Below are 25,237 nucleotides of genomic sequence, written 5' to 3' on the forward strand. Positions count from 1 at the left end.
GTAACGTGTATACGAGCCAGTTTTCCTCAGAAAGTCCTCCACGAAGGCATCCCTCCCCTTAGGCAGATAGTCCTAGTGTGCGTTGCCATAATTAAATACACCAAAAAAAAAACCATACTGCTTACATCAGGTAAACACCTACTAATGTTATTTATGTTAAATTAACGCGCCAAATAATGATTATTGGAGAAAGCAAGTGCGTTAGGTTCAGGATGAAATCTTAATTCAGATTGAGTTAGTTTTGGTTCTCAATGCATTTTGATTGGATAGTTAATACTGCTATATAATTACTACTGGCTGTTCGAGTTTTAATTCCATTTACACCATCAGAATTATGTAAGAATCATATGATATGGATTAGCCTGGAAATGACGCAGTGCAAATAGAGATTACTATTTTTAGAACTGTTTTCAGTTCTAAAAATAGTAACCTCTCTTTGGAAAATTTATGTTGCTAATTTAATCTTTTATATATTCTTTATTTTTCTTTTGTTTGAAGGGGGGATATGTAAGATAAAAATATGTAAATCAAAATTATAATTTAAATTAACGGTAACTCTTTAATTCTTCCTTTCTGTTCTAAAAATCATAATAACTACTCTGGATCGCCTCATTTCTAGATCATTCCATTTTGAGTGGTCTGCGTAGCGCTGATGACGTAATAATTCGTAACTGAAACTTTTAACTCAAACCAAGAGCTTTCTCTTCGTGTGCTTCCATATTGCATTACTACGCACGGGAGTTTGAACTTCTGTGTTGCTTGATCGCTGTTCCGCTGTGATCGCTTCCTATCGCAAAAGTATCTAAACCGTAAATGTTCTATGAAAGGCACGACTAGAGTATCAAGTGAACTGTGGCCACAAAAATCAGTTGCAAATAAAAATGGAATTAAAATCGCGTCGACTGCCAAGTTTCTTAGATATTACGAATTCAACGTATTAGCCTACTACCTAATCAGAATTCTTCCTCTTCAATATGGCTCGACGATCTGGGTATTGCGCATCAACAATGCTTTGTCTTTTCTTTGCTATTATTACATACATATACATTAAAATATTAAATGTTTTAAAGAAATTTTAGTTTAACTCATCAAAATTTTCACATGTATTTCCTCTTTTATAATAATTATTGGCTAGTCGGAAACAAAAGAGGTTTTAAAAAAGTCCTCGAAGGACATATTTAAAAGCGCAGATAGCTTCTAATTGTGAGTATGCTAAAAATTTAACAACAATTGGTTTAATTTAATTAGGTCCTGAAAGGAGAAAGAACAATCCGAATGTTAGGAATTCCAGAAATTTAGAATCCATGTTACTAGATTGTAGTTTAGTTAAAGGACATTTCGAACTACTACTGTATTATTCGTCTACGGTTGTTCATTTTTAGTTACAGGAAGTAATTTTCTAATCATTTATCGTAATAATGTTTATAATTCTTTTCATTAAAAAAATCTCCCGTACGGTTATAGTGAGTTTATTATATCAATCACAACCATAGCTGCTTTGAGGGTGGAGCAGGCCAATTTAAATAAAACTTAATTCAAATAAAAAATGATTCAAATAAAAATGATTCAAATAAAAAAGCTCAAAAGTGGAATATATCAAATTAAATATAAATGCGAAATGATAAAAATTGTTATAAAAACCATAATTTGATAAAGTGCCCGGAAATATAAATCTGTCTCACGATTAAGACCACATTGATATTGTGTATCAGAATTCTTTTAACATATTGATGGTCATAAATGAGCTCAGTTTGCATACCAGCTACGCACCGTCGTGGGCACAAATGAACACAACTTCCATTATAAATTTACGACTGACAGATGTTGAGAATATTTGGAAAGAAAGAATTGCTTAATCTCTCAACCACTGAAGTGCTAAGAAGCCCCACCACTGGTGAAATGGTTAAGACTGCTGAGTACTGGTGGCTTGACCAGGTTCGTGTTCAAACCTAAGGGAAGGAGCTGGCTGCATGGTTGAGTTTCACTGTTTTCCCCATGTGTAACATAAATATGAGCCAGTCTCTCTCAGAATATCTTCCAAGAAGACATTTCTCCTCTTAAGCAGATAACCCTCGTGGCTTAACATATTCAAATAACTTAACCTAACTTTATTAAGGGAGGTTTAAGGATCATAAGTCCAACGCCCCAGTGCTGTTATGAAGGAAAATTAATATTACAAAGGATTATATGATGACTGTGAGTGGAGGCCTGAAGCCTGAGGCCTCAAGTCTCGCAATCTCGAGGGCCTAAGTATTCCTGCTCATAAAATAAGCCGCAAAGGCAAAACACGGAATAAAACAAAAACTATGGATTATGTATGGAAACTGAGGAAACTATCTAACGGATAAGCGTGAAATTGATCCAAAAGGATGGTGTGGCATTACAAAACCACACAGCAAGCAATAAAGCAAAAGTATACAAAAACACATGTATTACGACCGTTACGTCTAGAGAGACCTAATGGGTCTAAAGAATGTGTAATGGAGACATCCCGCTAATAACGGTATGATAACAACTAGTTGAAATGCATGCTTGACAATGGTAAGTCAAGCTGCTAATAGTCTCGTTGACAGCATATTGTGGTGGCAGCGCCCATTCCTGTAGTAATGCATATCGGAGCTCTTGGCGGCACACTACAACCTGCTATCCGTCCTCCCAACATGTTCCGCATACCCTCTTTCAGAAAAGATGCTCTTTCATGTGGGTTTCAGGTCCGGTGATATAGCAGGCCACGGTAGATGTGAAATGGTTTCGCTGTCCAGATAACTCCGCATCACTCTAGCTTTATGCGGGCGGGCGCTATCCTTCATAAATATCGCGTCTGTATCCATTGCAGCAGTAAAAGGATGCAAAAGAGGCTGCAGAACTTCGTCACGATATCGAACGTCTGTGACGGAACCATGAGAAATCACATGCAGCTAGGAGCGGCCGTTCGTGGCCATTCCACTCTATACAAGTAAATCTACTCCTCTCCAATGGTCTGTTTCGACGATGATGGGCGCCCGATAGCCTGTCCCTGGCTTTCATCATATCATTGCCCTTCTGGAATCGTTTTAGATGTTAAATCGAAGCTCATATGGGAAGCGTACGTGGCCTTACTGCTCTGGTGTCCTACTGCCATATTAACAGGAACGATTCCACCACGCTCTGATATGCGATCACTACGACACATATTCAGCTCTTCCGCAATGGCGGATTGTCTTGCAGTAGTTTCCAACATTCCGACAGCATTCAGTGCATTTCATCGGGCAACTAGTGTCTTCGGCCCATGCCTTTCGCTTTGGCTATCTGGGGTTACACGGATGTCGTTGCTTGCGAATTGACGTATAGGGCCTATCTGCCTCTTTTTAAGACGTTTATTCTAATTTTGGTTGTCTATTTGTATTTGTTCATGCAATTTCTGCCTCTCTTATACCCCCCTCGGGGGTTGACTCAGGAGAATTCCTCGAAGTACTGGTTAGAATCTGTACCTAGGCAGTCTCAACCACGGGGGTATAATAATAGACTTCACAGAAGGCCTGAGGGCTCTCGGGACAGAGTACGGCTCGGCAGGGACCGTACTGGTACTACCTTGTCTGCCCTTGCTCTGTGGGGTAACAACATGGCAGATTGATTTCGTGCGGGCCGAATATATATAATGATATAATCTAGAAGTGACGCAATCTAGAGAAGTTATTACGATTTTGAAAACAGAGAGGGTTACCGTTAGTTTAATTTATATTTTCTATTTACATATTTTGTCATTTTACATTATATATATATATATATATTATATTAACATTTATTAATATATATATATATATATATATATATATATTAATAAATGTTTAGAAATTTCTATCTTCGTTTCCTCCACATTCTATAAAATAAAACAAATATGAAGTAAAATACATAATTTGTTTAAATTATAAAGTTTTATTGAAATGTATGAAAAAATAATAAAATAATGTTTTAGCTGTTATAGCATTCTTGGTCACTTGACACTGAAAATGAAACTGTAGAGACACATATACCCATTGGTTTTAGGAGATTGGCGGGACATCGAAGGGCGACAGATGGTATAGAAATGTCATATGTAAGAATTATTAGTACTTTTGTATGATCCAGTTGACGTAAAATTATCGCCAAGCAGCTCGATTTAGCACTAGGTATGACGTAAGGATTACGTAGCAATACGACCATAACATCTGTATTTCGTTATATGTAATCGCGATTGCCTTTAGTTAAGACACGTCTTATTTTTATTAACAGAGATGTAAATTAATTGCTGTTGCTGTAACCTTCCTTCCATTTTGGAGGGAGGTCAATTAAAATTTGGCATCTGCCTTCTACAGAACAGCAAATTGTGGATTATTTTCAAAGACTATGGGATACTACCTTAAAAAAAGTGTGTGTTAAAGGACACGATATGGTCGACTGAATATTTCGACGAAACAGTAACAGATTAGAACAATTATTTGCGTGAAATTTGTACTCAGAAGCGTTCTAAACATAGCTTCGGATAAAATCAATGGATTTAGTAAAATAAGAAAGCTTTTTTACAAAGCGCGGAAACGAAGCGCGCCGAATACTGAAAGTCTATTGGACAAAGTGGCGTTAATTCCTTCAGAATTCCCCTGAAGTGATTTTTCTCCATTTTGGCAGGATCTTCGTGTGATGACTTCGTGATTTAACAAGGCACCATTTAGCAAGACGAAACAAACATTTATTGAATATATGATTCAAAGCATAATATAATAGTTACTCAGAGCAGTATGTCGCTCCTACCGCATAGTACAATATACTACCTTCCTCTTCCGAGGCTAACATGCAACTCTTAATAAATACATTAACCCTTCTCGAAGAAGAGCTACCTGCGCCAAGCATGCTCTGTTGATCGCCAAACAGTAGCCAGATATCACACTTCGCCAAATTTCATAACGATGGTAGCCAACTTTAACGGTAGATGAGATAATATGTAGGTACGGAATGATTACATACAAATCATTTAAATTTATTCTCGACAGTTTGCATTTAAAATCTGCTATTGATACGATTCTATCTTAGGACAAAATGGCAAAAATATTACCAAAATTATTTTTCATTTTTTAGTGCATTTAACTAAAATTTTGAAAATTAATAAAAAAATTTCAAAGATTTTTAGTATTTTTTATAATATAAGAAACATATTAAGATACGCATTTAATAAATAGTTTCAAAATCTATTTTTGTTCATTTCAATTGATAAATTATGTAAATAAAAGGCTAGATAGTGCGATGGGTATTACGCAAAAGGTAAACAACTGCGATCATTGAGTATCATTGAGATATACAAACATATATCTAAATCGCATATCATATATCTGTTCGTATGTTTATTTATCTGCTATTGATTCATATAGCTGGACACACGCAACTTAATGCATTTATCAGGATTGGCAAATATCCGTTGGTCATTTAACCGTCTCATCAGAGACTACAGAAGCTCCCCGCCTTACGAACGAGTTACATTCCGAATGACCGTTTGTATCATGAATTTGCTCGTAAAATGTTACTAGGTTTATAAAGTATTTCTCCCGTCTTCTTAGCATGCCTTTGTAGTGTAGTGGTCAGCACGCTCGGTGCGTATTTGAGAGGCCCGTGGTTCGAGTCCCAGAGAAGGCGTTGCTCTTTTTCACATCTCCTGCTTCCAAAAAATCCTAATGTCTCTACAGTGGCGCTCGAACTAAAAGGTTATAAATTATGATCATTCACCACTAGGATTTGGCGATTGGGCCCTCTAAAACCCCAGCACGCTCAGCGCGTATTCGAGAGATTCGTGGTTCGAAGGCTTTCCTCATTTTTCACATCTTTTGCTTCCAAAAAATCCTAATGTCTCTGTAGGCTCATAACGCATATCTCCTAACAATATTCGGGAGATAAGAACCATAAATACTAAAAAATAAACAATTGTTGTTGTCTTACGCATGAATTTCGTGGAAGAATGGTTGTCAGAGCCGCAAGAAGGTTGGAGTTCTACTTCCACCCCAATTTTGAGGGAGAGCACCCCGGGGGTAGGATGGTTCAAGGGTCTCTCACTCCTCTCATCTTCTATCAAGTTCAAGGGTCTCTCACTCCTCTCATCTTCTATCAAGTTCAAGAGTCTCTTACTCCTCTCCCCTTCTATCAAACCACACGAGAGGACTTTCAGCTCGCCATATATTTAGATCGGTCCCATGTCGCAAAGACACTATATAAACATCCATGTCTTCTCCCGGATTCGAACCGGGGCCTCTCGGTACCGCAGTACTTTCCACTAACCACTATACCGTCTTGGAAACTAAATAAGCAATTAATAATGCTAAAACAAACAACTAAGACATTTTAAAGTTTAAATACAATTCATTTTATAAACAAAAAGCATAAATAAATAAAGAGCTACTTTACAGTACGTAATTTTGTATTGTCATCTTTGAGGTATGCTTAGAGGAATTAATTTTAGGGCTACTAGATTTTACACGAGTGGAGATAAATGAACGTCTGACTCGTCCTTTGAATATTCATTGATAAGTCTTGGTTTTTCAAAAATGTAAGGCTACGAATTCTTTTCTACTGCTAACAATCTTTACTCTTTGAAAGCAGGTTTTTTTTTTCGGAACTCCAAAAGATCATAAGATGAGGAGCGTCTGTGAGTTAGGCAGGACACAATCACAGGGTTCGACCGAAATGAAAGTAAAAATCTCGTTTTTGTAGTTTGAACTTTTGATGGAAAATTATATTTTGATGAATTATTAGAGTATTTGACAACGGATAAACGAAAGTTATCCAACTGATTTATTAAATTGGATATTATTTTATTTTATTTTATTTTAGTTAAATTAGATAAAATTAGATAAAATAAAAGTAAATAAAACAATCTGAAAGCTTTCACATTTTATATTACGCCCAAAGAGGCATTTTTTAACGTTTTGTGTGTTACTCTTATTTATTAAACATCGTGTGCTTTGCACTAAGCCATAAAATTCAATTCAACAGCAATATCACAAAATATTTAAAACAGCATATCTTTAGAATTTCCGATACATAGTCTCGCGCGCTGGAGATAAAAAATGTTTCTTTTTTTCCGTCGAGTGTTGCCATTGCTTGCTTTGAACGTCTTTGAGTTTCTTAATCAAAAACTCATAAATACTGTACAAAATATGAAATGGATAATAAAACAAATTGGGGCTTTCAGATGCCCGCATTTGGGTGGAAACGTACGCTATTTAAAATTTGATGGCTCTGAGTACCGTTGTTTTATCATAATGCTAGAAATATGTATACATTTACGAAGATTCGTCGTTGTTTAATTTCTTTAAATATAACACAGGTCTCTAATATTTGGCGGCAACAATTTAAAAAGTCATTCGCCGTTTATAGTGAATCAACGCAAAATGCCAAAACGAAATTAATAGCCCTTTAGGGCTGAAAAGGGCGGGGGGCTTGGAAACTACAAACTTGAACCCTATAAGTAACTTTTACCTTTTTATCCATAAAAAATCACCAAATTGCGCCAAGGTAGTTAGTTGGTTAATATACAAGTACCAATAATCTGATTCCCATATTAGGCTTTTATATACACTGATGTCCATAAATTAAGGATAATTCGGAGTCACGCGGAAATCGAACTCTAAAATAAATATATCACCTGTAACACTACACACATCTTCAAGAATCATATGCAAATTTCAGGAAGTAACCTGATGACACCGATGGTACGTCACAATGACGAGAAGGTAAGAGAGTGATATATAACGAATACAGGCAAAGAAGTAAAATTGTTCGCAGGCGCTTTATAAGCATTTCAGTGCAATAACCGAATAGTTATGACACAAAGGACGCATTTGGATGATTTTTTACGTGGTAGAATTATCGGCCGTCTGGAATGTGGGCGTACCCAACTGGAAGTATCAGACGAACTTGGAATTGCCCAGACTGTGATCTCCAGGCTTTGGCAACGATTCTAAGATAATGGTAATGTGCATAGACGTTACAGCACAGGTCGCCCCAGAGTTACGACGCCGAATGAGGACGGGTATGTGGCAGTTACTGCCAAAAGAAACAGGCGGAGCACAGCTTCAGACCTGTCTCGTCAGCTCTCTTCAGCCACTGGTACGACAATTTCAAGGCAGACAGGATGTCACCTGTACGATAACGGGAAAATATTTTTTAACCGTGGGTAAGGACAGGTTTGAGGTATGCGTGTGGTATCTTCCTGCTGCACCCAGACTCATAACATTCAGTTTTCTGCAATTCTGTCTAAACCCTTACAGATTTTCTTCTGCTTCGTCAATGGGTCCACCGAGGTCCACCAGAGGACGAGCGGTAAAATCGCTGAACACTGGTAGCTCGGTCCGGGGTTCGATTTCTGGTGAACGAGCTGGCTTCATGGGCGTTTTCGTAGTTTTATGTGTGGGTAAGAGTCAGCTTTCCTTAGAAAGTCCTCAACGGGGTATTCCTTCCTTTGGTGAATACCATGTGTGCGAGGCAATAACCCCCCACACACACACACACACTGTAAAGAAAAGAAAGAAAAAGAGATATGGAAAATAAAAAAAATATATAAATAAATAAAAAAAATGGGCTAAAAGCGGCCAAGCGTTAAAGTCGCTGAACTGTGAGAGTTTGACCTTACTTCGATTTCAGGCTTGGGTATTTTTCGTGGTTTTGCTCATGTGTGAGGTGAATACGAGGCAATTTCCTTTAGAAAATCCTCTACGGAGGTATCCCTACTTTTACGTAAATAGCCCAGACTGGGTTTGAAATAATCAAATGAACCAAACGAAACCGCTTTGCTTATAGCTGTGACATCCTATTTCTTTTCATTTATGATGAAACCAGATTTTACACTTTTTTAAAATCCAGCATTTAATTAACACATGGCGTGACTAATGTCGCCTGTATCACAGTATAATCCATACAACCGTCATACATGTACATAAGAACAATTAAAAGAAATCTTTATTTCCTTTTTCGTACTGAGCAAACTTTCCATATGTAACGCATCGTTAGCCACCTCTCATAGACTTCTGTCCAAAACGGTTGTAGAGAAAACTTTTCAACAATTTACGCCCCGATGCAAATACTGATATGAATTTCCACTAAAAATTAACTGTTTAGGATTATTTTTACAGCAATCCTAGCGATTATTCAAGAATTATCCAGATAATCAAATTTATTACATTCTGCCAACCTGTATACATAGGTCTATAACAGGAGGTAATGTTTTCGGTCCAAAATTTCGATGGTGAGTTTTCAACGAATAAACACCAATCATGGCTACCACGACATGTTTTACAATTTTTGAATGATGTCTGTCTGAGTGAAGATTTTTTTCGTCCACAACAACTCTTACATCAACCTTTCAAAAATTTGGTTTTCGTATTTTAAGTTTTCTGCATTTAAAATGGAAAGCGGCTATTGAGGCGGATTACAATTTTTTAATGGAAAACCGGAAGTGGTACTTTACTTGAAGTCCATAACAGTTTTCAGCAATCAATGCAGCATATAGTTGCACAGAAAAAAATAGTGTTGTGGTTGAATGAGTATCAGTTAGTGTTGTAATTGAATAATGTTGCTGTTGAATTGTTTCCGTTACAATGAAAACATGGTACTTAGCACTATGCTAACTCACGCACTTGTCCTGTTTTCCACAAGAAATTTCTTTATAATATTCCAAATAGTTTGTAGACATATTAGGTATTTTTTTGAAAGCATTAGAGTTGAAAAATGAGCAATGCCCTCTCCGGGACTCGAACCACGGACCTCTCTAATACGCGCCAAGCGTGTAGTCTGGCCAGGAGGTAAGCTTAAACGAAAGTGAAGAAGCAATTCAGAGGAAGAAAGGAGGGAGTCAAAAGTTTCAGTTCGAGTTAAAAATGTTTTGGTTTAGAATTTAGTGATTGGGTAAGAGGTATCTGAATTAGGAGTTACGTAGGATTGCATTATTAATTTGAATGATGCAGTTTAGATTTATAGTGCCATTTTTAAGATAGAGAGAAGAAGTTTCCAAATTAAAAAATACTAAATAAATAAAATAGGTTATAGCCAATTAAAATTAGAAGTTTGGCTTTATCCTACATATATATGTATACTCCCTTCAAAAATTAAATGTTGTATTATGATAAACGCACAGCGTAGCATAAAAAAAAACATCCTGAATAATGTGAAAGCTTAAAGAACGAATTTGTGCACCACATAATTTTTTTTATGGCAGATTATGAACAGTTACAGAAAAAAAAAAAAAAAAAGAACATAGAATACAAAAACACAGAGTAATAAAAAAGCTGTAACAGAGTCCATTAATCTAACATGTCTCTTGCCGTCCAGTAACGCTCGGCGAGAAAAGTCTTGCGCAGAGCAGGACAGCGGGGTAGATGTATGTCATCCATCACATCTCAAGAGCTGCACAGAGTGCATATCGGAGAAGGAACAATTTTGAATCTATGAAAATGATATCGTAGGCAGTTATGTCCGGTGGCAAGGCGGAATTCAGCGACCGCTCTACGCCTTGGGCCATTACACAAATTCGGGATAGCATTCTTCCGATACTTATGCGAAACACGATGACAGAGATCTTCCTGAGCACGTACTTTGATAGATCTTTTAATAAGATCCGTAACAGTATGGAAAGGCAAAGAACGAGTAATATTCTGAATGATTAAAGCACCCTTTTCTGCCAAGAAGTCGGCATTCTCGTTACGTAGAATCCCACACTGGGCAGGAACCCACTGGAGGACAATAGTTTTCTCAAGTGAAGTCAGGTTTTGTAGATAGTGTCGACAATCCAATATGTCCTGTAAATTGGGATTTTTATCTGAAACGATAGCCAACAGAGCAGCTCGGGTTTCACTGAGTATAACAGCTCTTGACAATTTTTCCAAGTGGCATAGTAGCTGGTAGGGAGCTGTGCGAATCGCAGCAATTTCACCGCCAAACGCAGAATCTTGGCCCACAGGGATGTAGAAAGAGAAAATTTCGGAGAAAACTCCGGCACCTGCATTAGCGCCATCAGACAGGAGGGATCATCAGTGAAGATCCGAACCCCCTCTGGCTCAGGGAAAAAATATTGAATACTTCGAAAGCGAGCGCTCTCAAAATAGACGGATCCGTATTACGTTTCGTTACTTTTTGATCCAGGTCAAGATTAATCCAGAAAGTTTTCAAATTTATTGGATTTTGTAGTGGAACAAGTAATTATGGTTCATTCATTAAACCAAGTGAATTTTTAACTGAAAAAACTCTCTGTAGAAAGCCCATCTGAGTCTTTAGATTTTGTAGTCAGATCTTGATTGACTTCATTACAGAGTGAAAGACATCCAGGAACTCCAATGATCTTTTGCCAGAGAATTAAGGCCCTCTCTTGGATTACGGTTTTTAAAGGTTTATCACCAGTTAACATAAACATGGCGTCAATCAGGGTGGTCTTTACGGCTCCAGAAACAATACGTAAGCACTGATTTTGGATTTTTTTCTAGAATATAGGGTATATTTTCTACGGCCACAACAAGTGGTTCACAGCAATAAGTCAGAAGGGGGAGGATAAATGAATGATAAGTTTGGAGCAGGGTTTGTCCAGTGCAACCCCACCTTGCCCCAGCAAGGTGTTTAAGGACACTGAGTCTCTTCATAGCACGGTTGTACAAATCCTCAACATGTGGTTTCCATGTTAATTTTCCCTTCAAACGTCACACCCAAATATTTAAATTTATCGCACAAGGGGATTTGGGTTGTAATATCTTGTTATTTAATAAATAAATATAATTATTGTTGAAGTGGCAACGCCATATTTGTATTAAACCGTTACTCAGCAACGTGAGATATTGTTTTAAAAGATTAGAATTCTGTAGTTTTTTACCAGCTAGGAGTAGTATAAAAATTTTGCCACTTAAGAATTGTATAAAATTTGTCTATCACCGTGAACTAGAAATAAAATTTATGTTCTACTAAGAAGATTGTCTGTTTTGTAAATTACTGCAAAATATATTACAGGGTACACTTATACGTCAGCTGAAGATCCAAAGATTGGTGCATGAGTGAGAAAGTGAGGCAGTATGATTTGTTTAAGTTCACATTCATATTATTAGTATCGCACCAAACTTCCAAAGCATTCGAGGCAGCAGAGAGTTCAGTCTCTGTTTCTCACTGCACTTTCCTTTATTCCTTTTTAGATGCATTCCAGAAAAACAAATCATCAGCGGTTAAGAGGCACTTGACGCCAGAAATCTCTCGTATTTTACAAATAAGATCATTAATATAGATGTTAAAAAGGGAGCAGCTACTAATAGTTCCCTGTGGGAGACCTGTTTCTAAGATATTAGATTTCGATAGAGCGTTGCCGTACCTGACTCTGAAAGAGCGATGGCACAGGAAGCCTTTAATCCAATTAAAAAGATTTGTTCTTATCCCTAGCCCAGACAATTTCAATAGGAGGCACTCCCGCCATACTTCTAAACTCCGCCTGCTCCTCGGCAAGAAGTCCGCAAGTTTCTAAATGGTAATTAAGTCTTCTAACAATTATTTTCTCCATAGCCTTCCCCATAATACTAGTAAGCGATAGATTATCCCGATCTATGTCTTTCTTATGTATGGGAATAATGATAGAAGCTCGCCATTCAGCTGGTACAATACCAGTGTTCCAAATTACATTGAAAAAGATCCAAACAGTCTCAAATGCTTTAAGACCAAGATGGTGGAGAAACTCAGAATGGATTCTATCTCCGCCAGGTGATTTTCCACAAAGACGGCTTCTCAAAGCATAGGTCATTTCGTCTCGAATAATGGGTGCCTCAAAAACTGAATCAGTAGAAGATTCAAATTCAGATTGCAGAAGTGTAGTTTTTTGCTTAATTATGGACGAATGTATTTTTGCGTAAGTGTTTTTATTATTAGCTCTACAGAAATGCTGTGCAAAAGCATTCGCTACAGAAGAATCTGAAGAAAGTTGTTTATCTTTAACTATGAAGGTGTGTTTAGGTGAGCCAGCAAGATCATTCATGTAATGTTGTATACAACATAATTATGTGTAATCTGCAATTCTAGAAATTATCACTGCGAATAATGGATGTGATAGTCAAACAAAGCATGTACTTGTGCTCCATGTAATATTTTATGTAATTTAACAGTATGTAATCTGCATGCAGATCAGAAAGGATTTAGATTTGTTGATCCTATAGCAATAACATGAAATAAAATTTAATTATGATAGTCCTTTCAGATTATTTATCTTAAATATACATCAAAATTTTCTTTGATTGAAAGCCAAATCAATTATATATTATACAACTGCTCATTAAAATACAAATTTTAATTAAAAATAATAATAAAGGGGAAAACATTTGATTATAGTTTAAAATTAAAAATTATTTGATGTGGAATCCACATGACTTCCTTGTACAGCCTACTAAATTATACACATTTTCGTGCTGCATTTCATTTAAACTAATTTCCTCGAATTTCATGGGAGATGTATTTCTCATTCAACTAATGCAGTTCTCACTTTGCGGCAAAGCAAACATACATGAAATCTTAAAGCATCTTCATTAAAAATTGTAAAATACAGAAAAACATAAAACAATATATACAGTTAAAAACAGGTAAAAGATAAATTTTTAAAATTAAAATTAGAGATCGAAATTAGAAAGATTACAAAAATCGAAATAGAGAGTTTATTATATGAGAGAGGTTACAGAAACAAGCAATTCGGCTAACGGACAGGAAGACAGATCTTTTGGCGCATAAAATTTAAAGTTGACTTTTTGTCCCCCTCGACGAAAAGACACTGAGTTAGTGCACAAACTGATTTAATTCACTTTTCTGCTAATAGTTTCAAGTGTAAACAAATAGCGGTCTCGTTAGGCTTCGCACCACTTAAACAACTTTTAAATTGTTAATAATTCTATAGCAATTGCTTGCAGATTAACTCCAAGCATATTTGCATACTATGCAAGCATATATATTTTATATAGGCATAAAAATCTCAACCGGAACATAAGAACAACATAATTCATTTTTAAAGCCAAATGCTCAATTTACCAGCATATAAGAATAAAAACACTGAGCTAACAGAGGCAAATAAAAAAGTGGATATATAGAGAGAGAGAATAGAAACAAATATAGCTGCTATGGTAAAAAAAAAGTTAGGCTTAGCTGCACTGAAACAGTTGTTGATAATTCTATAACTACTGCATGCAGATTAACTAAAGGCATTAAACCTTAACCGAATATATGAACAACATAATGTAATTATTTTGATACCAAAAAATTCACTATTTACCAATTTATAAGAAAAAAAAAACTGAACTCAAGGAGCCGAGTAACAGATTGGGTTACTCGGCTCCGTGAGATATATTTATACACGTATATGTATATTTATACACATTTGGTGTGGCCTATATCAACCAAAAGGGAGGTGCACAATTACAGGTTATAGTAATCCTATATATAAAATTTCAACGTTCTGAGGCTAATCGTTTTTGAGTTATGCGAGATACACACATACATACATACATTCGTACCTACGTACAGACGTAACGAAAAAAATCGCTTCTGAATCCATTTTAAATCAATTTTATAATCCGTTTGGCAAAAATGAGTCGTTTATTCTATCCTTACATACATATGTCAAGCAAAAACATCGTTAAACTGCATTCGATAGTGGTCAAAATGGATATTTTTGTTGAAATATGATACCCGGAATTTTTCGTGATTACAATGCTTCCTTTACTTCGTAGAAGAAAGTAAAATGACAACTCCAGCTCTTAACGAAAATTGACTACACTTTTGTGTGTTATGTATGGTTGGTTTGGCTTGTTTAATTACAGCAAAGCATGCAAGGGCTATCTGCTAAGCGAAAGGATGCCTTCCTGGAGGATGCTCTAAGAGTAACTCGCTAGTGTACATATTTTACTTTTATGTAAAACCTAGATTAATATTTGCTTTATATAAATTATTGTTTTGAATGAATGAAAGACATATGTAGCAATAAATATCTCTTAAAGCTTACTGTAATGGCTGACTGGTTTTTCACAAAAATAACTTAAAAATTAAAACTAAAGGATCGCGTCATGCCCTGAGTTTCTCATAATTCGTGTTAGAACTTCGCTTCAAGAATCATAACTTAGTTGATGGTTAAAAGATTTCGGTTTTAACCATCATCCAAAAGTGCTCTTTTAATGTTTCATACGAGTTTTGAGTAGAATTATCACTATTGATAATTGGCTACATCTTATCACTGTTGATAAGATGGCTCAGATGGAGTGATGAATATAAATTTAGATTAACATGGGGACGCTATACATTTTCTGTCTATTTGAAAAGTGAAAAAATATGTAACATGATTTTATAAAAATAATAAATATTTTTATAGACATGTCATGAATTAAACGCATTTTTATTTAAATCAACCCGATTCGAGAGTTAAAATTAATATTCTTAAGGACTGTATTTATATAACTTTTAAATGACATATTTTGTAAATCAATAATAGCCAGATTCACTTTGAAAGATAAATAGCTTATATTTTACCGAATGGCAACAATTACCTCCGATTAAGATTTTCTTCGTATGATTTTATGGCTTTACTTAAGATGGAGCTAAAATTCAAGTTTCATGATAGCTAGTGTTCCATTGTAACCATTGCATAGGTGCAAAAAAAGATTTCATATAAGTATATCAGTTTGCATGTGTGTGATTGCGTTAGAAATTGACGTCATTCCAATTTTTTATTTCAATAGATATTAAACAGCAGCTAGAAATCTTTAAAATCCTCAGTTATTTGCTATATTTCTTACGATTACGTCATTTGCTGCGTTCCACTATTTTTAAATTATTTCGTTCACTTTAAAAAAGCCGTTTTCTAAGAGCCGGAAAAATGCTTTAAATTTAGATAAAACAAAAGATTTCCGGTGTACAAGATGGTAGCATAAAAAATTACTTTACCGTTAAAAATAAATCAATCAATAAATAAACAAAACTTTCAACAGCAATCTTTTATTCTCTACTCAAAAGAAACAAAATAATTTTGGTGTTGAAATAATTAAAATACCAACTTTTTTCAGCATCATTTACATATAATTTGAATGCAGTATGTGTGAAGACAGGGTGATTAACATACGTAGAAAATTAAATGCTAATTAAACTGCATTACTCTGTAGAAGGATAAAACAAGAACAACAACTAAAATACCTGATGCGCTTTAGGGTTAAAGATAAAGAAAGGCAAAAATAGCTTCTCCTTTGGTTCATTTTAATCAATGCCTGCGCCATATTACCTCGCAGACGCAGAGAAGTGATATCGTCACTTCTTTAGTCACGTTATAATTATATATAAGTGCCATATGATTTAATATATTTAAAAGTTTAGAAGAACTATTTTTAGTTCTTTTCTTTCGATAAGTGTTCAATTAGTTGCATAAATAAACCAGCAGCATGAACAAAAGATCTCACTTCATTTACGTCTCCTTTTTCTTGAAGCTAAATGGTTTTTTAAGTATTTTATTTATTTATTTTTTGTCTTCGAATAAATTCGCAAGTAATTAGCTCTTTTAATTCAAAAGTGTAATGCAAAGCATTAGAAGTAAAGAATACAACTCACATCTGAGCGAAACGTGTTTAGTTTTATAGTTGATTGTATTACGGTATTGAATTTGTTAGCTTCTATGAAAGTATTCATAAGCATATCATTGGAACGTTCTGCCAATTTGGTTTACATATTCGTCAGATTTATTGACCACCCATTTTTTTAATGAAATAAAAAATTCTGTTGGAAATATAAAAAAAGTTGATATAATTTTGATTTTAAAGCAAATATTTTCTCTTTAAATTAAAAAAGAATTAAATCTCTTACATGTTATAATCAACTGAAATCGAAGAAGAAAAACAAGAAAAAAAAGGGAATGATTCTAATAAGTCCAACTGGTGAAATTTTACAGCTCAGCTAGAAGTAAGACTACAGATGAAGAACTGCGTTTATTCCATATGCATCGCTTAGTTCGTTAATTAATAACAGACAGATTAAAATCTGAAAGTAGATTTAAATATCTAATACTTTGCCAAATGGCAACACTCAGGCATATAGAAAGTAAAAATATTTTATTTCGAGCAGTGGCAACACAATTCTTTTAAATCGCTTTGTTCATTAAATTTAGAAGGTTCATTGATATCCTAACATTACAAAGCCTGATGAATATTTGCTCTAACGAAAATTAATTTCTTTGACGCGTAAAGTTTTAAAAGATATATTTTTAATTGTGCTTCTTCGCGAAATTAACTGCTGAATTTTGTTTTCGTTTAGTTTTGTATGTTTATCGAAGTTTTGAGGATTTATTTCTCAACGTGAGCTAAGCCTAATGTGTCTAAAACTCTAATGGACTTTCAAATGCTCTTAAAGTTCTGCAAACTGAATTTTGAAAGAATAAGTATAGTAAGAATTACCGTTATGGAAAAATATACAGCCAGTCTAAATCTTAAGTGTATAATAATGGCCTAAAACGATTGCTAAAAAACGTTTTTGAATATTAAAATCTAAATGTGAAGCCGTAATACAGCCATCTCTTAACGTTTCATGGATTATACAATAATTCGTTTTTAAATTCGACATGTTTATATAGTAGAGTACTTAATGATCTGAAAGTGGTAAGATTTAAAATAATTTTATATTTAATTTTTATGTAATGCGAGGCAGCATCTAGAGCCACCACATTATAAACAAACATATAGCGCTTCATATTTATTTATGAAAACCTCTTTTATTCAGATTTATCTGCAGATGTCAGTCACTAAGTATTAAAAAAAGCACTTTATTTTTCTTTCACATACACTATTGATCATCTATTTTAAAAACCTGCTTGTTTTAAAAACGTTATTAAAAAAAGTTTTGGGTTAAAAATATTTATTCAAAAAGTTCTGAAAATGAAAACTATTCGGACACTTTGAATAAACAGATTACATTTAATAGAAACATAAAAATAACGGGTTATTTATTTATTTATTTTGATATTATTTAGCTAAGATTACACTTTTGATTCCCTTTAGCGTGGCTTCAACTAATTGTTTTGTGTACAAATGTTTCATTTTCTCCAATTTTACTTCAGAATTACTTTTAGTACAGTTTTTGAAGAAGTAACACGTTTCCTTAATCTTTTCTGCAACCCACTCCATATACGTTTCATAAGATTTGAGTTCGAAGAAAATTGAGTAGTTTTGAAAACTTCAGGTAGTTGTATAATAACCAGAAGCGAACATCTGTATGTTTAGGATCGTTATTCTGACAGAGCTTGAATGCATTTTACACTCCAATATTTCTCATGGACGCTTTCAGGTTTTCATTAAAAATGTTTATATATTTATACCATTCCATATTATTTTCGATAAACTCTAAATTTCTTATTCTCAAATCAGCGAAACATTCCCAAACAATTATGCCTCTACCATCGTGCTTAACATTAGACAATAGGTATTTTGAATTCAACTCTTAATTCAAATTTTACCACTTATTAATTGGTCACCCGGACCCACATGTATTAAATTTTGATTTTTCTATAAATATAACATATTCCAATTTGATAGATTTGCTTATGGATTTTTCGAAAGCCAGGCTTATTTTCCTTGTTTCCCTTTTAATGAACAGTTTACTTCTTGCTGATCGCCCAATATATCCATGTATTTAAATTATTTTTTTAAAAGTTTCAGGATTATGTTTTATTCCAAACAGTTTTCCTAAATCTACTGAACATTTTATAGTACTTCACACTTACTCCACATAAAGTTCAACAACAAAATCCGTACAAACACTATATTTCTCAACGTTATACAAAGTCCCAGCTTTCTTTGGGATTCGAATCCAAACCCAACGATATGGTAACCAGCATTATTAACCATTATATAGGTCGTGGGAGCAATCTCAACTTAAAGCAACTTTTCTAGTTCTTCCCAACGCTTTTAAAGTTCTAATGGGTTAGCTTTCACACGTTTAATGGATTTTTTATCCGACAGATGGCACTACGATCGTTTTCGCTTTGCTGCCCATACTGATTTTGCTATAAAATGATTGTCGCTCCTTCCACATTTACAAAAAAATATTTGTGCTTCTGGTACTAATCTGTGATCTCTCGTAATCGATAGAACTTACACAAGAGTTATACCAAATTAAAGTATTATACATTTAATTAAACAAATTATTCTATAATTTCATAGACTAGAATCCAGAGGCTGTTCGCTGGTTTTTCAGACGATTTTGCTTGACCATAACAAATTTATCTGCTTGAAAATTTGTTTTTAACTGCAGCTATATTTTTGAAAGTATTAATTATCATCTGCTACTTGACAATTTTGTTTTCATGCAAACTGACAATTTTGTATGAAGCAATGGATGAGAGGCTATGTCTGTGCTCTTTCCGAAGAAAATTATTCTTATGTAGCTATTACAAAACACCTTGAAAGCCATGGTGTTTCGATATCTAAAGCTACGATAGATAATATTGTCAACAATAAAGGGAGAAAAAAACTTTAAAGTTTGTTTTCAAGCGGAAAAATTGTTCCAAATACATACGCAAGGAAAAAGCGGAATGTTGCAAAGGTAAGATTTTTAATATTAAACAAAATCCCACAAGTCAAAGAACAGTTGCAAAGTCATTAATATGCTCAGAGGTCCCTGCAAACAAGAGAATTAATGCTGTTTTGAATCTTCAAAAGGCGCAAAAAACAAAATGCCCATCGTCTTTCGCCACGAAATATCGCCAAACGCAGAGCGCGCTGCATAATTCTTTATGAGAAACATTTAATACGAACAAAATGGAAAAATGTTGTCATAATAGATGAATCTCGGGTGTATTTAAATAACTGAAGTAAAAAGAGATTCATTATTGTAATCAAAGAGGAGAGAAAAAATCTTAAAACATGGTTGAAAGAATATGAAGAAAATTTTTCCAAGGGATTTATGATTGTTGCTGGTTTTTCACATAATGCCAAATTAAAAGAAAGACTGCAGAGAAAAATGTCAAGATTAATTCTATACCACCAGGAACGTATCTGATACCCAGTTTACAAACATGAAGTAGCTTCTCTTTAACGACAATGCTATCAATTAGTGGAACTGCATCAAGACAAAGCAAGCAGGACGTATCGAAATCCACTGTTAATTTTCTGGAAAAATGGAACAAGGAACGGGTACCAAGTCCCGATTCTTCATTCATATCCCTAATAAATATCCAGATGTATCACCATGAATTTTTGCGCTTTTGTACTTTTAAAAAGGAAATTGTCCAAACGTCAACCTACAACACTCTTTGGACTTTGGAAAGCTGTTCACGAGGAATGGTATAAAATACCTCTTCGGCAACGCAAAAGGATCTGTTTTTTTTTTTTTTTTAAATTATGATACAGAAAGATGGTGAAGAATAAGGGTTATCAAACAAAACATTTAAAACACAAAAGGTATAGGTAAAGTATTTCTGTAAATGCGAAGAAAATCGTCTGAAACATGTGCGAACAGTTTCTGTATAAATGACCAGTAATGTTACATTATACGTCCAACTATGTGCCAAGCTATGCTCAGCATGCATTTGGTAAATTAGAGAGCGAATAGCAAATGGCCTCTCAAATGAGACATACTGCATAATAGAATGTTCTATTACAAGTGAAAAAGGACTAGTGAATAAGACATGAAAGCGATTTGTTGAAGATAATACGCAAGGAAGGAAATCATATCATAATTTTTTTGGCCTATGAAAATTCAAGGATATGCGATAAACTACATTAATGTATTTTCAAAATATTAACACTGTATGTGCCAATAAGTTGGATAAAAACTGCACATTTGCGTGTAAGGTTATAATTGAGTTGTACTTGGAATTAAATCCTACAACCCTACTTGCTAATTAACAATGTATCGCTACGTCTATAAATTATATGAAAAAGACATGCCGAAGGTATAAATAATTTTTTTTAGTAAAACGAACTTTTAACATAAAGGACAAACAAGCTGTAAGCTAATTGGACTAACTATTGGGGCGTAAAACAATGGGTTGCACAAGAATGCAAAGCCGAGGCAGTTACATTTCGATAGAGCTGGCAAAATCTAACACCCAGAGGTAATAAAATTTGGAGTTTCATTTAGATGCCAAGAACAGCTTAGATTTTTGGGAAGTTTTCATGCCAGAACATTTATTTTTGTTATTAGATGCTCTGAAGTTCTGAACATGCAATAAGCAATTACGTAACTTACAAAATGTTTGTCATTTTGAAATTTAAATATAAATTTTAAGGCTTTTTAAATCAAAAAATACTTATATTAATAACCATACGGAAGCGTTTCTTCTCCAATTTAAGTATTGCTTTGAAACTAAAGTATTATATTCGAGTGGAAACTTAAAGCTACTTGGAATCTAAATGCAAATTAATGTCGCAAAATCGCAAATTTGTTATCGCAGGTACCGATGATTAACATTAAAAAAATGCTAAAGCGGAGCAAATTAAGTCTCAGATAAGAAAGGGGAAGGAGTCAAAATTAATATATAGTGAGTTCAACAACGACAGTAAATAATTTAAATGCACACATTCTTGAATATATAAACATTATTAGACCATTCGTCAAAAATAAATGCTAAATTGTAAAATGTAAAATGTAAATGTAAAATGTAAAGTAAGTGTACAGTCAATAATCTTATATTTTCCAACGACTCCTACCGAAATACAAGAGTAATTAAAACAAAAATAACGTTCTTTTTGTTTCGAAATTTTTTCGCATTGTTTTGAACACTGGTTAATTTACATAAGTAAATGAACTTATTCTCCGAATTAAACTACTTTAAATTAAAAATAAATTACAAAATTAAATAGAAAATAATTGGTTGTACACTTATTTTATTTATTTTTTTTTTGTAAAAATAAATAAAGTGCAATGTTTATTTATTTGTAAAATTAATTAAGTGTACAGAAAATAATCTTTTATTTCTCAGCCTGTCAAAATGCAAGAGTAATGTAAACGAAAAGAATGTTATTTTTGCTTAGAAGTGTGTTCTTATTGTTTTGAATACTGGTTTAATTTACATAATTAAATTAACTTTTTCTTCGAATTAAACCACTAAAATTATAGGTATTTTGTTAATAAGGTTTCTTTGTTTATTATAATTTGGATTATTCCTCTTTCTTAAGGTTTCTTTTTCTTTTCTTTTCTTTCCTTATTTTCTGGTGCTTTTGGATGAACTGTAATTTTGGATTAGCCAAGGATGTCGTTCACAGTATTACCTCGGTTATCAGAAATTTTTACCGTAACATAATTTTTAATTTAAATAATTTTAATTTTTAATTTTAAAATGATAAAAAATCCCATTTAAGGAGTTTAACATTGAGTTTTGCCTTTAATGTGAAAGTCTATCAACACGCTTCTGAATAACGTATGTATATTTCTATGAACAAAGTCACTAATTTTATTAATGTTGATTATGCACTACCTGTACAAATAATTTATAATATACTGCACAGATGATTTTTATGAATACTCACAATATTATTGTAATTCATAAAACAATTTTAAAATGTTGTATAGTGGTACAAAATAATTATTTGTGTGAATTTTTTGCTAAATTGATATAATCATAATTGATTATAATATGCTATTATTATCATAAGATGAAACAGCCATCGAGGAGAAAAAAATAAAATGAATGATGGTACAATAGTGTTATTTTTACTCATGTATGCAATCTAAATTAAAAAAAATTTAAAATAACACATGGATTTTATTGGAATATTTATATCGCAAGGTAGTTGAAAGCTAAACAAAAATGTAAAAATATTTAATTACACTCTTAAATATGCATTTTGTAATAAACCGAAAATATATCATAATATCTTAAACTGAATAATAGTAGATTCTGAATGACTTACTTTAAATATGCGAAGATTCATCCAGTTGTTTTAAATATAATATCCAGCCGGAGTCATTTAACAGTTTTACATTTATGCTGTCGATTGGTGCAATCCCTTAGAATTCAGATATAAACTGGTAAGTTCGCTGCAGTTGTAACTATGTTTCTCACTAAAATCCAGGCACTGAACTTGGCGTTCCCTCGAGATCAATTTTAAAGAGAATAAAAAATTGTGAAAAATATAGCTGCATAAGATTTGGTCCTCGAATTGCATTAAAATTCTCCATAATTCACTGAAGTTAACTAGAAATTTCTGCAAGCTAGAAGCTGTTAGCTTCAAGAATATTTCGTTTGGCAATGTATTAAGAAAATAATTATTTATTCTTAATTATTCTACGTCTCTTATAGAACTGCATCTGGTTTTCATAAATTTCTATTAAAGTGTTATTTTTATGGTATTTGAAATTAACCCTAATCTATCCAATATTCAAACTTCTTATTCTCGTCGTCGAGGTGATATCTCTATTATGATAGTCCCTGGATGTCAGTCTAAAGTAGTTCTTTTATATACTAGATTTTTTTTTTTAATATAGATATACTATGTACGATCTCTTTGTATTTTTAAAAGCATGCACAAAACAGACACCAAAATTTCCTAGCTAAATCTATAGCTATTCTAGATAAAGACGATGTTGTATCTACTACTAAGATGAGAAAGAAGTATTGATGTCTACATTAAAAAAGCTATAGCTATCTCATGAACTTAGTGCCTTATGATTCCGCAAGATGTTTTGTTGTCTAATATTTGGAATTATTCGCATCAAGGCCTTGGTGTTTTGGTCCATAGCAATCACAGGGGATGGTGTTGTCTTTCTTTCAAATTTTTAAAGTCGAGACTTTAGGGAAATTTTTGCGGAAAGGTAGAGGTCAGGCGCTGCAATGTGATATATTTTATGCATCTTCAGACAGGTCGATCTGGAATGAAACAATTAATGTGACGATAAATTCCATTTTAAAAAAAGGAAACAAATGAACTCTTGCACTAGTTTGAGGGTATAAGCAATTTATGTTCAGACTATAGTATTGATGTCACCCACACCCGGAGGCTTTTGCAAGTGGGCAATACATGGACGTCCTGGACAGAAGGAAGAAATTCCCGCCTTTTCTGATCTCGAGAGAAGCCGGATCCCTTTCCTCTCTCCAGCCCCAGAGGGTGTATTCCTGCCCTCAGTTGCATCCGTCCGTCCGGCTGACACGTCAGCGGCTGCAGCACTCTTCTCTTCTGGACGTGGTCTTGAGACAAAAGGGGGAACGTAAGAAAAAACGGGGAGAGGCAATCTGTGCGACAGCGCACGCGCAGTCCTGATCTTCGCCCACAGATTTCGCTCTCGTCCGGTATGCCCAAGACCTGGATTCCTGGACGATCTCGCAGCGTGAACGATACGCGATACACCGCTTGCCCGTCTCTCTTTTCCTCGGATAAGTGGGGGGCTCCAGTAGATGGCGCAGGGAGTCCCCTGACGTCATATGGCTGAGGGAAGTGGAGGGTCGTCTTGGCAACGATCCCGTTGGGGCAGTGAAGGAGTTCAGAAATAAAAGTTCGCCCTCTCTCCCCACTAAAAATATGAAACGGTATGGTATGAATTATCAGTCAGAAGATTTGACAATAAATGGATTATGTTTAAACAGGTGCAGAAATGATAAATTTAATGATATGATTTTTAATATTTATATATTTTTTTAATCTTCTTGCATTATAAGTTATAGAAGGTACCATTTAATGGATGCTTTACGATAAAAGAATACTGCACGTTTGTTTCGGCGACCGAAAAGTATAGGTCTGTTAAAATTTTTGTTTAGTTTTGAACTGTTTGCCTCGCCTTATCGCTAATTATGCATTTTCGTATAGCGTAAATTCTGCTTTTAAATCCCCTTTCTTCATTTATAATTGAACGAGAGGAGAAGTAAAATGCAGCAATTTATATAAATTGGAGTTTTTTCCTAGATTAATATCTCTTATTGAAAATACGAAACATTTCCTACGAAATATGGATATGTTTCTCGAATATGAAGTCATTTTCAAATTATTCGAACATGTAAATATGTTCGATACATGGCTGGAATATACGTATAAAGGCAATTTAGAAAAGGTAGCTCTGGAGTTTTGAAATCCATAGTTTAAGATTCAATCACAGCAAGAAAAGAGAAATCAGAGTCCATTCTATTTCTATTTCTTTGATAATCTATTTCTCTAATGTTCTTCAACAGAAATTAAATACTTAAAAATCTTTTTAAAAGAAAGTAAAGCATAATTATGTATTTTTATTTCTCATAATAAAATACAAACTCGAATTTTTCATATTTTGCAATAAA

At 34.0% G+C, this 25,237-nt stretch overlaps 1 protein-coding gene across 1 annotated transcript in view; it reads right to left on the reverse strand.

Moving 5' to 3' along the window:
• LOC118202245 (potassium voltage-gated channel protein Shaw-like) overlaps positions 1–24,322 on the reverse strand; it is a 437,925-nt gene extending 413,603 nt beyond the window's left edge. Inside the window, exon 1 of the mRNA XM_085813375.1 lies at positions 22,884–24,322. The gene's annotated coding sequence lies outside the window, so the exon portion shown is untranslated. The remainder of the gene's footprint in view (positions 1–22,883) is intronic.
• Positions 24,323–25,237: the final 915 nt, after the last annotated feature.

Source organism: Stegodyphus dumicola, chromosome 3 (genome assembly GCF_044657685.1).
Source record: "Stegodyphus dumicola isolate Sdum_Otavi_A_Nest chromosome 3, ASM4465768v1".
Lineage (NCBI taxonomy): Eukaryota > Metazoa > Arthropoda > Arachnida > Araneae > Eresidae > Stegodyphus > Stegodyphus dumicola.